This window comes from Apteryx mantelli, chromosome 20, assembly GCF_036417845.1.
Source record: "Apteryx mantelli isolate bAptMan1 chromosome 20, bAptMan1.hap1, whole genome shotgun sequence".
NCBI lineage: Eukaryota > Metazoa > Chordata > Aves > Apterygiformes > Apterygidae > Apteryx > Apteryx mantelli.
Window position 1 is genome coordinate 14,075,804 of NC_089997.1, and position 14,094 is coordinate 14,089,897.

A 14,094-nucleotide genomic window follows, 5' to 3' on the forward strand; every position below is an offset into this window, starting at 1 on the left:
GGAGATCGACTACAGCTTGACATGGGAGAAGCAGGCGATGTTCGGTCGCTCAGGTCGGTGTGGGTCCACTTTGGAGGGAGCACGTCTGCAGGGCCTTTCCCCCAGCCCTGACCCAGGACAGGACCTTGGCAGCCCCCAGGCCAGTGGTCCCCACAGTGCTGGGCCACAGGGTCTGTGGGGAGAGCAGCCCAGTGAGGAGCTTCCACCCCACCAGCTCTGCCCATCCCAGTCCAGGGAACAGCTTCTCCCTGCCTGCTGGGCTGCCTGTCCAGGGTTGTACCTGGTGGGTGAGGGAAGGGGCTGTCCCAGGGCAGCTCCGAAAGGCCCTTTGAGATGGGGTTTGTCCCATGGGAGCAGGATGAGCCCCGAGCCCTCCTCCCCGCGCAGTCCCTGCTGTGTGGGTCCCTGTCCCCAGCAGTGCTGGCCATGAGCAGGGTCAGCAGGGCTCACCCCAATAACACCCGCTGCTCGTCTCACCAGGCTCCTCTTTGGAGGGGTCCCTGACCAAGCTGCAGCCCGAGCCTGGGGACAGTGAGGAGGAGGACGGTCCTGGGTCAGCACCAGGTAATGGAGGGTGAGGCAGAGGAAGGGTTGATCTCTTCTCCCTGTAGCTGTGTGACCAACAGCGGTGTCACTGAGTGTCACCATCAGGGTGGGGAGGAATCACCCTCAGGAATGACTCTAGAGCCATGTGGAGCGGGTGAGGGTCGCACGTGCCCATCTAAGCTGGGTGCCTGCAGCCCTGAGCCCCACAGGGTCACAAGGGAACTTCCCAGGCTCAACCCATCCCTGCCTCCAGCAGGCCCTGTGCTCACCCCAAGGAGCCATGCATCAAGGCATTGACGTCTCCCCGAGTACATGGGGAGTCTCCACAGCCAGCTCCAGTGCAGAGCCCAGCACTGCCGACCCTGTGGCTTGGCAAGAGGGATTCCCACTCCCACACACATGGTCCTGCAACCCTGGGAGGGGTGGTCAGGAGGACGCTGGGTCTCCTGTGGCCCTGCCCACACCAGCATCTCAGCCCCTTGTTCCTGCACATCCTTCCTTCCTCCACTCTGCAGGAGGGCTCTTCTCATTGCCACCAGCTCCCCTCTCCTTTCAGATGTCCCTGTCCTGCCCAGAGGTGACCCAGCAGACGGCTATGATGATGCCAGGGAAGTCTCTGACCCCGGGGAGGATGTTGTTCCTGGGCAGCGAGACTGGGAAGTGCCCAGGGAAGCAGAGGAGGGAAACAGGCCTGGGGAGGCTCAGAGAGGTGAGGGGGAAGTGCCGTGCTGCCGGCTCCTGGGGTGCTGTCCCCAGTGCCCGGAGAGTCACTGCATACTGAGAGCCCGACCTCCCGGGACAGGGAGGGAACCTGCGCCAGGAGTTTTCCTGCTGTGGAAACTGGGGTGGGATAAGGGGCTGGACATCTCGGGACAGTAAGAGGAGGGAGAGGAAGGGGATTTACAGCCCAGGAGGGGCACGTGCATGGGGTCAACTGCAATGCACCGGCCTTGCTGCTTCCAGAGGGGAGCCTGCACTCCTGGGGAGGTGATGGGGCCCCAGGAGCCAAGAGAGACGCCTCATCCCTGCTCCCCACAGACACAGGGTACGATGATGCTGAAGAGGCATCTCTGGCACACCCCCATGAGGACACCAAGGCTGTGAGACTGGACCCTGGTGCCCAAAGGTCCCTGAGCCCAGGGCCAGGAGAGCCCACCCCTGCCATGCGGTTGGGTGCACCTGGGATGGAAGAGAGGTCTGTGCAGCTGGGAGAGCTGTGAGTGCCAGAGACCAGTCTCCCTTCTCCCACTGGTAGCAGAAAGAGCTGGGCATTTTGTCTATTTTTTTTCATCTACTTCTATGCCATGCATTGGTATTTGTTCTTATTAAAACCATTTGGGAGTTTGATCCAGAGCTGGTGCTTCCCTCCCCAGGTGTCGGGGTGTCTCCCCGAGGCTGATCAGGGAGGGTGAAGCACCAAGAACCAGCAGTGGGAAAGGGGCACGTCTCGGGACCAGCGGGCTCTGAGACAGGCTGTGCACCTGCAAGTGCCCGTGGACCCTGGAGTGCGGGAATAGTGAACAGTCCAGCTGGAGGATATTCCTGCTGGCAGAGACATTTCCATCCTGCAAACCACACGCAAAGCTTCCAGCCAAACTGGGTCTCTCTGCAGGGTCCCGTAATGCCCCTCTGGGCAGGGAGGTCCAGTCTCCTCACCCCAGGAGTGCCCCTGCTTGCTCTTTTGCCAGGGGCTCTGCCTGGACCACCCTGGTCCCAGGCAAGGATGCCACCACCGAGAGGCACTGACAGGGTTGGTCCTGAGCTGTGGCCCCACAGCAGTGAGCCTGGAGGTGACAGCAGAGCCCTGAACACCCCAGTCAGCCCCAGAGGGGCTCATTGCCTGGGGATCACCTCCCCACAGCAGTTGGGAGGCAGCTCTGCTTCCCACTGACCCTGCACATGGTGCAGAGCAGCTTGTTGGGATGCCAGGGGCTGGGATTTCCCCTCCTGTGGCTCCACGGTGTCTCCCATTTCCAGGGGCTGCTCCTGGCTCCCGTGGCCCTCACAGACCCCCGAGCACTCCTGGCACAGCCCAGAGCTGGCTTCTTCCTGGCAGGGGCTGTGAGGCACCAGGGCTCAGGGAAGCCCTGGGACGCCCCCCTGCTCCCATCCACCCCCACCCCTCTGCCCTCCCGCTGATGGGCTGCAAGGGCAGAAGAAGGAGCCGCCTCAGCTGGGGCACCAGTTTGGGTCTGTGCAGGGGAATATCCGTGTGCAGACGCAGGGGACGGGAGCAGTCAGTGACAGGAGAGGACATTTCCTTCAGCAGGGTGGGAGGCAGAAGAGGGAGAGGGCAGTGGGCTGGAGAAGGGACCGCCACAATATGCGGGCTCCAGCCCAAAGTCACAGTTCAGCCCCCGGCCTTGGGACAGGCCCATCCCTGAGGATGCTCACAAGGGCATATTTCCATGGAGAGAAGATTTCACGCCCATCCCTAAAGCAGGTGCCAATGGCAGCTGAGAGAGGATCCCTGGTCCTAGGCTGGGTTTTAACCAACTGTGCCCCAGCACCCACAGGTGAGAAACTTCTCACACAGGAGCTGAGTGGGGAGGAGGGTTCAACAGCTGTGCAGCATCTGGCACCCAAACTGCCCTTCCTCCTCCAGCCGGGGGGTCTCTGCACCCCACTGGTGTGGGTGATATCCAATCCCGAGTGGGGACTAGGCGAACGGAAGATCACGCGATGTGACAAGCAGGCAGGGGGCGTAGACGAAGCGTTGCGGTATCTAAGGACACGTGCAGCATACAATAAACGCCATCTTAGTATCCCTCATATTGAAGTCTGTGCTTCATGGCCCTGGGATCTGAGGGTCCCGGTGCACCCTTAGGTGGTAACACAGAGTTGCTAGATTGACAGCAACACACTGGCTCTTCTTGATAGGTTACCCATGCCACACACTGATGGGCAGCGGGGCTAAGGCCAAGCGCACAAAAACACACTCCACCTTCACCGTGGCTCATTTCCTTTCCTGCACTGAGCTGACACCTGAGCTACTCGGAGAGATCTCCTGGCATGGGGAGGAGTCACCAAATGCATCTGTGTCTGAATCTATATGATCTATACCTATATGTAAAAAACATTGGGATTCTGTGACTAAACTGGCAGTTTCTGATAGTAGCATTTTTTTCCTGCTTTAATTTTCCTTTCCTACACTGAAATTTTATGTTCCTTACTTTTTCCCTTGCATTTCTTTCATTTTCTTGCATTCTTTCCTTCCTTTTGTCATCCCCCCACCCCACCACTTATGCATCCATCCTCCACTCATTTACTGAGTTCAGCCTTGGCAGGCACAGGAAAGCATGGGGCCACGCGACTGCCATCAGCTCTCCCTGCCCAGCTGCCCCAGCACAGCTCGCTTCTCCCCCGCAACAGGCACCATCAGGCCGGGAGACAAAATCAGACGTCTCTGCCCAGGGTCTGGTGCCTCTCTCAGGGAGGCAGAGGATAACGTTCCCAGCCCCAGTGCTGCCCAGCACTGGCTCGGCTTCACAGGAGGGTTTCAGCTCTGGGGCCCAGGAGGGGCAGGCCTCCTCTGCCCCAGCAGTCAAGCCACAGCCTGGCAGTGGGGCTGTGTGAGCCCCCTCCATCCCCCCCAGCCGGGGCAGGGCAAAGCTGGGCTCCCTGCTGGGAACAGCCACAGCTCGGTAGTGCTGCAAACAGCAGGATTCTGCCCTCGAGGAGAGGAGGGAGCCAGCGGCTGTCACCAGCACCCTCTCCCATGGTAGCGTTTCCCTGTGCCCTGCTGGGAGCTCCTCCATGGGCAGCAGCATGTCCCAGGGCTGGGGACATCTTGGCTTCTCTCCAGGACAGAGCCCTGCTGCTGGGGACCTTGCAGAATGGCTGGGCCTTGTGTGCAGAGCTGGGGAGGGATCATGGGAGGAGCCTGGACCCCCAATGTAGGCGTGAGGGGAAAGTACCAGCACTGCTCAGCAAGGGGTCTCAGACATCTCTGTCCCACTGGCCTCAGGGCTCAGCCCCAGCAGCGCTGCATGTGCCAGGGCAGGGGGACACTGGGGCGCAGAGGGGCTCTTGCTCTGGGGCAGACACCTCCATGCTGGAGCACCCGCTCTGCAGGGACCTCGTCCTGCGCCAGGTGCCCCTAACCAGCCTCCTCTGCCCTGGAGCTCTGCCCACACCGAGCTGTGGCAAAGACCGAGATTTACACCTCAGGACCATAGCGCAGTGCGAGCAAGGGCTGGATCCTGCTCCTTCCCCTCGCTGCTCCCAGACCAGCCGCTCTCCCCTCGGGGCTGGGCAGGGGCCCTGCACGAGCCCTGGGCTCTGGGACTTACGCAGCCGCGAGGAGCGCAGGGCTCAGCTGGCACTTGGTGCCACGTCCAGCCTTCGGCTGGGCTGCAGGAGAGCTGGGCTGTGCCGGCCCCAATCAGGGTCTGCCCTGCCCTCCTGCCCCTTCCCGGGAACACAGCCCTGCTCAGCCTGGCTCTGGCCCCACATGCACTGCTCTCTGCCAGGGACACCCATGGTGTCACCAGCACAGCCCCAGGGCAGTGGGGCAGGGCAGGGGTGACCTTGGGGGCTCTGGGGGGAGCTGGGGCTCAGACACCACCTCTGTCCCCAGGACCTGGAGCCTCCCTGCTGGCAGCCCCTGCCCTGAGACAGCCCCCTCCCTCCCCAGCCCCTGGACCATCTCTCCCTGTGGGAGATGCAGGACTCAAGCCTGAGTCCAGTGGGAGTGGGGTTTTCCCATGGGGACGGGGGTTGGGTTTGCAGCACCCGTGTGCATTACTCACCTCCACAGGGGTCTCACTCTCTGAACACCCTTCTCCCATAGGCTTCCCACAGTCTGGCTGGAGACAAGTGGTGCCAGCTCTGCTCAGCCCCATGGCCCCTCCACCATGGGGTTAGCACCTGCTCAGCCAGTCCTGGGGCTGCATCAGCCCCTGCCCTGCCCAACAGGGACATGCGGGACTGGGCTCAGCCCTCACATGAAGGACACGCTCTCCCCAACATCTGGTGCAGGGATCTCTCTGCTCAGCTGCAGAAATGTCACTACACTCACACACATGGACATGGGCCAGAGATGGACAAAGAGTGACAAAATGAAGACGGGCCTGTTCCATCCCTTGGATGATGTTTTTGGCATGCCCAGATGTTGTTTGCCAGGTCCAAATCTCTCACCTTGGCTGCAGGAAATGGCACGCCTGCTCTGAAGCTCCATGCAGAGCCCACAGCAGGGGCAGAGGGGCACAACACAAGTACCTGGGTCCATAACCAGAAGATGATGGATCAAAATGATTTGTTTGCTTCACAAACATTCATAGACAAAGTGTTTGTTAAAAAATTGATTTGGCTCTTTTGCTTAGATAATGCTCATTTGGGGAATCCAAACGTCTTGAACAAGATTGTTTGGTTGCTGACCAGCTGTTGATGTTATTCTCTGTCACAAGTGTCCTTGCAATAGCATCTTCAGCTGGATCGGGTGACAGTCCCTCAGGGGGGGTGTTTCAGTGAATCCTGATAATCCAGCTGGCCTGTGGTTCCATGTAACCACTCCAGAGCATGCACGATCCACTCCCATTGATATAGGACTATATCGGATAAATTTGAATGTCATCCTTGTATCACAGGCATAACTTCAAATCCAAAGATCTCACCACACTGCAAAAGAAGTGTCATCCTCATCCCAGTGTTGTCCCCCTTTACCTGCCTGTCTTTCTCTCCCCTCTCCCTGAGCTCTCCTTTTGGCTCGGGGGAGTTTTCTGATGTTCTTGATGACCTCACAAGCCTCCCTGCTCACCTACATGCTAACGGCCAATGCAGCTGATGCAAGGAATTGACCTCACAATAAACATCCAACACATCACTCTAACTCATCTCTCCCTCTCCCCTCCCCTGAGCACTCCTCTCCATGGGGAAGGTTTTCTGACCTGCTTCATGACCTCACAGTGCCTGCCAGCTTGCTGCCCAACCAGATTGCTGCAACAGAAGGGACCTCACAAACCAGCTTCCAGTCATGCTATATTTCCCTGCCCCTGCCACCTTCAGGAGCTCTCCTCTCTCCTGGGGGCTTCCTCCTGCCCTTCATGACCTCACAGTGCCCACCCACCTGCCTGCTCCTGACCAATCAGGCTGCACTCATAGAGGTGACCTCACAATCACTATGCCAGCAGTGTCATGATCATCTGCCTCTCCCTCCTTCCTCCCTCCAGGCTCTCACCTCTACCTCATGGGCTTTGTCATGTCCCTGATGACCTCACAGGCCTGCCCACCTGCTGCTGGCCAATCAGCTGCTGTGAAAGGAGACACCTCACAATCAAAGCCACCAATGTCACCTTCACCTGTCCCTCCCTCCTGCCTCCTCCCAAGCTCTCCTTGCTGATGGACAGCCTCTGTGATGCTGTTCATGACCTCATAATGCCACCTGCCCACTGCTGGCCAATCGGGGAAGTGTAATGGAAGTGACCTCACAACCAACACACCAGCCATTGTGCTCTTGCCTGCCTCTCCCTCTCCTGCTCCCTCTCCTGCTCCCACTCCCACCTCCTCAGCTGCTGAATCAGCTCCTGTCACCTGCAGTGACCCCAGTGCCTGCTCACCTGCTGCTGGCCAGGAGCTGCTGGGACAGGAGTGATTCACCAGTGATGTCCCAGCTGTCACTTCCACCTGCCTCTCCTCTTCCCTCCTGCTGAGCTCTCACCTCCCATGGTCAGGTGCATCTGATGAGCCTGATGCCCTCACAGAGCCTGTCTGCCTGTCCAGGGCAATCCTGATGCTGCAGCTGAAATAACCTCCCAGCCAGCATCCAGTCCTCTCACCTTTGTGCATGCTACTGACTCTTGTCTCACAGGGCTGCCATCTCTCCTGAGATGCACTTGATGACCTCCCAGCTCCCGCCTGTTTGCCTACTGCTGGCCAATCAGGGTGTTGCAATAGTAGTGACATAAGGATGTCATTTCACCTGGACAGGCTTTCTGATGATCTGCCTGGGCTCTTCCCACATGGGGAGCTCCACTTCCCACATGACACCCTGTCAGAGGGCAAGCCTGCAAATTCTGGAGAGAAGCAATGCACCCTGTTCCCAGCCCTCACCCTTATTGCGGGGGAATGAAGATTCAGGACAAAAGCTTCCCTGGAGATGCTGGGTATTGAACCCAGGACCTCCTGCATGCAAAGCAGGTGCTCTTCACTGAGCTACATCCCCTAAAAGCCTGTTGAGGGGTGGGACATACTCTTGTCCCATGATGTGCTCCTGACAAGCTGATGTTCCCCTGACAAGCACAGCCCTCTTGGCCCCTGGTGCCCTGAGAACCTCAGCAGAAAGCAGCATTTGAACCCTCCTGCTGGGCCACAGGCTGGGATGGGGAAAGTTGAGATCGCCACTCAGCCGGGACTGGTCCTGGAGCAGGGCTGCATCATGGAGTGCTGTCCCTTCAGCATCTCTGCAGTTGATGGGGGCGAGGAGATTCTTGCTGCAGGTGCTGCTCCCACACTCTGGCCCTCCCAGGGAGGGTCGATGGAGAGGAGCAAACCCCTTCCCTGAGTCACCTCTGCCACCCTGTGCAGCACTCCTGTGTGTGTCACACCTGTCTTTGATGCCAGCAGCAGGAGCAAATGGGGTGAGGGAAATGCCCTCCCCAGGGTGATGTGCCCACAGCTCCAGTTGCCCCCTGGCGTGTGCATTGGAAGGGCCATGAAAGCAGGCAGAGTCAATCCTGGGCAGGGAGCTGCCCACAGCCCCTCACCTAGGTATTAGGCCTCCCTCTGCACTGCTCTGCCCACCAGCACCTGGCAGTGGACAAATGGCAGTGTCCCCTTCCCTGGGGCTGCGGATGTGGCCCCTTCCCTGGGGCTGGGGACGTGCCTGGGATCAGGGACATTCCCATTCCCGCAGCACCAGCAACTGGACACTGGAGCTGCCCCAGGAGAGCACCAGGTGGGGGTCTCTGTGGCGCAGCAGGTAGCGCATTTGGCTGTTAACCAAAAGGTTGGTGGTTCGAGCCCAGCCAGGGACGTTGCCCTATTGGTGGGGTGCCTGGGGGATTGTGCTGCCCAGCACCCTGGGTTTTGCTCACAGTCACCATGTCCCAGCTCTGGGACAGCAGATCTGCTGCTGGCTGGGACATGCATCTTGATGTGGGACATTCTTTCGAGACCATGGGGGATGGCCAGAGAGGCTGGAGAGCAGCACGGAGGATGTACATGTGTCCTGTTGACCCTGAGCTGAGCTGACTTGTCCCATCCCCTTGCCTGATGGGAAGGACAGAAGAGGGAAAAGTGTGTGTCAGTGCCAGGTGGTCGTGTCTGTACATCTCATTACTGAATGGGGAGAAGGGAGGGTGCAGTGCCATGGGGCAGGGAAAGAGCCCAGCTGAATGCCCGCTCCAGAGACTGTGTGGGGATGTGGGAGCGATTCAGACATCTGCCTGATGTGCAGACAGCTGTGCCAGAGACCCCCCACCCCGTGGCAGGGTCAGTCCTTCATCTACCCCAAGCACAACATTGGGGTAGAGGACAGCGCTCTCCATCCAGTCTGTGCTTGATCCTCAGCCTGACTTGTTGGCTGGAGAGAGGCTGAGTCTGGAGACAGAGAGGGATGTCCTGGGTCGCAGTTGCAGCTGTCCGCAGGGTTCAGCAGCAGCAAGAGCTGCCAAGATGGCCAACGCAGCATGTGGGGCTGCAGGAGCAGGGCTTCTCCCTCTGTGCAGGGACAGGGGGCTGCAAGGTGCTGCAGCTGGGCTGGGCAGGGCAGCCTGATGGGTGAGTACATTTGGGTAAGGAAAGGGGGGGGTTTGTGCCGTGAGCTGGTAATGAGGGGATAGAGAACACAAAAGCAAGTCTGTGTGCAATGTTCAGGAGAAATTTAAAAAAAAAAAAGTAAATTTGGAGAGCAAAACTGACTGCCAGTCTTTGATCTGGGGCTGTTGTGAAGTCATGGTTTTACAGGCAGCTTTTAGCCTCCCTGCTAGACCCCAGGGGAGTCACTGTCTTTCTGCCCTGCCTTGTGCCCTTTCAGCAGGAAGGAGCTGATGCAGAGGGATGTTCATTAGGGGTCCCAGACAGGTCCCTCCGTGCTCTTCCTCACACTGAAGTCCCTGCTCCCTGCGCAGCTGGTTAAAAAGCCCCCTCCCTGCCACTCGCATTCAGCGCTTCTCCCTCTACATCTGCTGGGCCGGGATGCCAAGGACAGACCCCACTCTGCACTCTGCTTTGTCTCTTGGCACACAAATCCCATCCTTTTCCACAAATCCAATCTTTCTCCCTCGCAGGCCCACTGCCCTTCAGAGGGCAAGGGCCAGGCTGCCTACTCACCCCTCCATCTCAGTCAGACATCTCCCATAGCAACAAAAATGAGGGCAAGAAATGGCCATGGCTGGAGCAGGAACTTTTAATGCAACCCTACTGGGAGGTTTGGCAGGTCAGATCAAATGACCCCAAACACCCCTTAGGACCTCAGCGTTTACTCTCAGCATCAGTGTTCATGGCCTCACTTGACCTTCCCCAACAGCTGGCAGCCCAACTATGGGACTTTAATAATGCTGGGACTTCGCTTGGACCACAAGCCCCCTTCCTCATGGTTCCTTGCCTCTTACGGATGCTTCTGGAAAACAGCTCCAGAGGAAGCACTGGGGTTTCTTCAGATGAGTTCTCCAAAAGTGCTCTTCTCTCTTCACTTGCCTTGCTTCAAAGGGCAGTGTTCCCTTCCTTGGGGCTGGGAATGTGGCAGGGATCAGGGACATTCCCATTCCTGCAGCACCAGGGACTGGATACTGGAGCTGCCCCAGCTGCTCCAGTTTGTGTTTGATCCTGGCCTGACCTGTTGGCTGGAGAGAGTTGCTCTTCAGCAAAAGGCACAGGAAAGGGAAACCTTCCCAGGGCTTCAGATCAGAGGAAAGACAAGAATCCCCTCCCCCATTACTCTGAAGTGATATTCCACCTGGAGGGCCACAGAAAAGAAACAGCAAAGATTATCACTGGCATCTGGTATTTTCCAGTGCACAAAGGTCATTTCTCATCCTCCTTTCTGCCCCTTGTCTTGAGCCTTCCTGTCAGTGCTCTTATGCCCCTAAGCTAATACTGGCAGGTCCGCAAATTGCATATTTGCTCGGACCAATGAGCTAAATGATCACTGAGCTAAACAGAAACTGTCCATCTTCTATCCCTGAAAGGCCCAGCAGGTACATTCCCTCTAGAAACAGGGTCAAAGGGGAGGTGTTCTTCTGAGGTGTTTCCTGAGAATGCAGCAGTGACAAATGCATTGCAAAACTAGAGCATGACCTGCACCTTTTAAAGCAAGGCTCAGACAAGGTCGGTCAATGGCCAAATGAACATGCAGGAAGGGGTCTTTCATACTCACTGCCCATAGAACTGCGCTTTTCCATAAGTCCATATGGCACAAGGAGGACCTCAGTCAGTAGCACGTACCTCTCCTGGCCACCTCTGCATTCTTGTAACCAGTTTCTCAGGTGGCGGCATGACTTCAGCACTGCCCTTCCTCCTGCCTCGCTCCACCTTCCTTGAGCAGCTCCCTTGGATGCCTGGGAGCACGCTGAAAATACACATTGTGGGGAGGTGGTGTGAGCACAGGGGGAGTTTGGTCTCCATCCTGTACTCACAAGCTGGGCAGAGACAGAGATCACCCCCAGCTGAAATGCCCAGGGCTGCATGATGTGCCCGCAGGAATGCTCAGCATGCCCAGATACAGGCTCTGTCTTGATGCGGCAAGGAGAGCAGCAGGGTCCTTTATAAAGACAGCCTCTAAGAGACACAGTTACCCCATCCTCGCAAATGTATTAAACATTGCTCAATGGTCTCAGCTGCTGTGTGTTTAGGTATGGAAAACTGATTGTTCCTGGACACCCAGTGTCAAAGAAGGAGAAAGTGGTGTAAAGGCATTCTTGCCATCGAGGGATCAGGAGTCACTGCGACATGTGATAAAAGACATTCAGAGCTGCTATGAACCTTGTGTCCAGAGGAAACATCTTACCCAAACGAGCACAAGGGTCCAGGGTCACCCTCATCCATTCCTCCAAGTGTCTCACCTGCCATGAGGCACTTTGCCCTCAGCTTTCTTCCCCTTTCTTTTCTGCATAGTCGGAGCTGTTATTTTGGGTGGAGGATGCCTCCCTCTCAAGAGGAGGTGCTGGGCAGGAAGATTTCCTATAAGCAGGAGACAAGAAAACACCTCAGGATAGAATTGCAGAGACCTTTTGAAAAGGAAGGATATGCAGATCTGATCAAGCCTGTGATAAAACTGTCAGGCCTCCAGCTGATTCCTTTTATGTCTTCTTTCCTGGGTGGTCTTTGGCCCTTCCAGACACTGGCTTCTCTCTGTCTTTTAGTTTTTACTGTGCAACATCATTTCCTGTGGTACTGTTTTTTCTGTTCTTTCATGTTCTATCCTAGTCACATTATGAAAAAGGAGGCTTGCTGGGATGTATTGGTGAATGATCAGAGTCTCTCTGGGGGCAACAATTTCACACAAGGGGAGCAGATCCTTGGATCTGTCTACTGATCTCATATGCCTGCAGTTCCTCTGGTGACACAGTCAACCCAAAGGCACTGTTTTGGGGATGTTTATGAGAAATTTGGAAAGAAAGGTAAGAACTCCATGTTTTGAAAATGAAAGGAAGTCTTGGCATAGGTTACCAGACTTTGTACCATCTACTCAAGGTGACTCTTCCCAGCACTTGAAAACACACTGATTCCATGAAATAGCTCAGCCCCTCCATTACATACAGCTCCAGGCACAATTTAGGATTCACATTGCCCAAGGACAGTCCTCAAGTTTGCCTCTCTTCTGCACCAACGCCTCAAAAGGAAGAGCAGTTTGCAGTGCACGCCAGGGCACTGAGTCCCGTGGAAATGGGGGAAAGTTTAACTTGGAGCTATCAGCTGCAGGTGGGAGTGTTGGGCTGCCCCGAGGTCTTGTTCCCTCAGGAGTCACTTGAGATTTCCCATAGTGGGTAAGCAGCATCACCTCTAGTGCCTCATGCTACCTGAGCCATCCCACTGTCACCTTGGCTCCAATGCCCTGCCAAAGAGGACAGAAGGAGAAGACAAAAACCCCTGCCAGGAACCAGCTGTTTCATTACCTTTCTTGCCACTGGACCCATCTTTTCCCATCTCTTCTTCCCGGGTCGGCTTCACAGGTGCCACGGGTGGTTTTCTAGCTGTACTCTCAAACTTGTACCTGGAAACAGGAAAAAGACACCAGTCTAAAGGGAGGGCACCACACTTCCTTTGCCCCTTGGGTGAATAATGAGGACACAGGGGCATTTGGGAGCTACTGGGAAGTCCATCTTTTTCCAAAGCAGAATATGAAGAATACACCAGATGCTGGAGGAGTGCATTAGCAAGCTGAGTGACATCGTGAAGACCTCCAGCACCTGGAGGGGCATGAGCTTCCTCATCAGGCCCTTTGAGAGCTTTCCTAGCCTTCCTATGAGAAAGCTCATTTTAACCCAGATCCTCTGTGCTGCCGTTGGGACCATCTCCCATCTCCCGTTCAATGTTCATGTCCAGGCAGAACACAATAATCTCCTCTCCTACAGCTTTCCAGCACCATTTCTAATTCCCGTCTCACCCTCCAAATCACTTGCAGGCCCTCCCAAGCTCATGTCCATCCATCTGTAAAAAGGAACCTCCATCTCCCAGACAAGTAATGGAACAAAACACTGAGCATGATGGGAGCCAGGACAAAGCTCGCCAAAACCCCCTGGGCACAGCCTTCACTTTGGCCTAGATAGGCCTCCCACAAAAAAACTTTTGACCCCAGAAAACACATTCAGGACACATTTGATTCATGCAGGTCTCACAGAAGACATGAAAATGTCCCAAGCCAGCAACTAGTAGGGACCTGCACTTTGATGCACATTTCAAAGAGTTACTCTCAGATGAATTTCTGAGCAGCCTTCACAAGCACTGGCAACACAATGCTGCCAAACATGCCACGAGAAGCTGCTCGCTTGGCCTCCCAGGGGCTAAGAAGCAAACATACTTGCTCAGGAAAGATGATGACCTGACCAGAATGGGTCTGAGAAGCAGCAGTTTTGGTGCCTGAGAGGACTGAATCCCTCATCTCTGGCATCTGCAAAGTGACAGACATGTATGAGGTGATGCCAAGAAAATTATCTCAGTGCTCACAAGGGCAGCAAACTTTTCCACTGCTCAGAGAAGAAGCTGCCTCACTGAAATGCTGAATTTCTCCACTCCTCTCAACAGTCCCTCAGTTATGCAGCACAGAAGCTGGAGGGAAATAAATGAGAAAGGGTAAGAACACTGTCAGGCTTTTTGCAAGGCTGAGAATCCAGAGACTCAGTCAGGAGACTAGGTCTTTCCTAATGTAGAACCTGATGGAGGCAAGTACAGGGGAAGGCATTGCACTAGCTGGGGTTCCTGGCGGCTGCGTTTTCCCTGCCGGCTTGATGTGGGGTTAACCCCACAGTCTCTCCTAACATTCAGACAACTGCCTCTGCACCATAGAGGAATGGAGAGGCAAAGCGGGTAACTGGGAGGGCCAAACTTCTGGGGTGTGTTCAAGGGGCAGCTGCTCTGGGACCCACTGCAACAAAGGCTGGAGAAAAGGCC

The 14,094-nt window shown here is 56.2% G+C and overlaps 1 pseudogene; it reads right to left on the reverse strand.

The window, feature by feature from the left end:
- LOC136993807 (antigen WC1.1-like) overlaps positions 1-14,094 on the reverse strand; it is a 1,003,008-nt pseudogene that overhangs the window by 780,693 nt on the left and 208,221 nt on the right.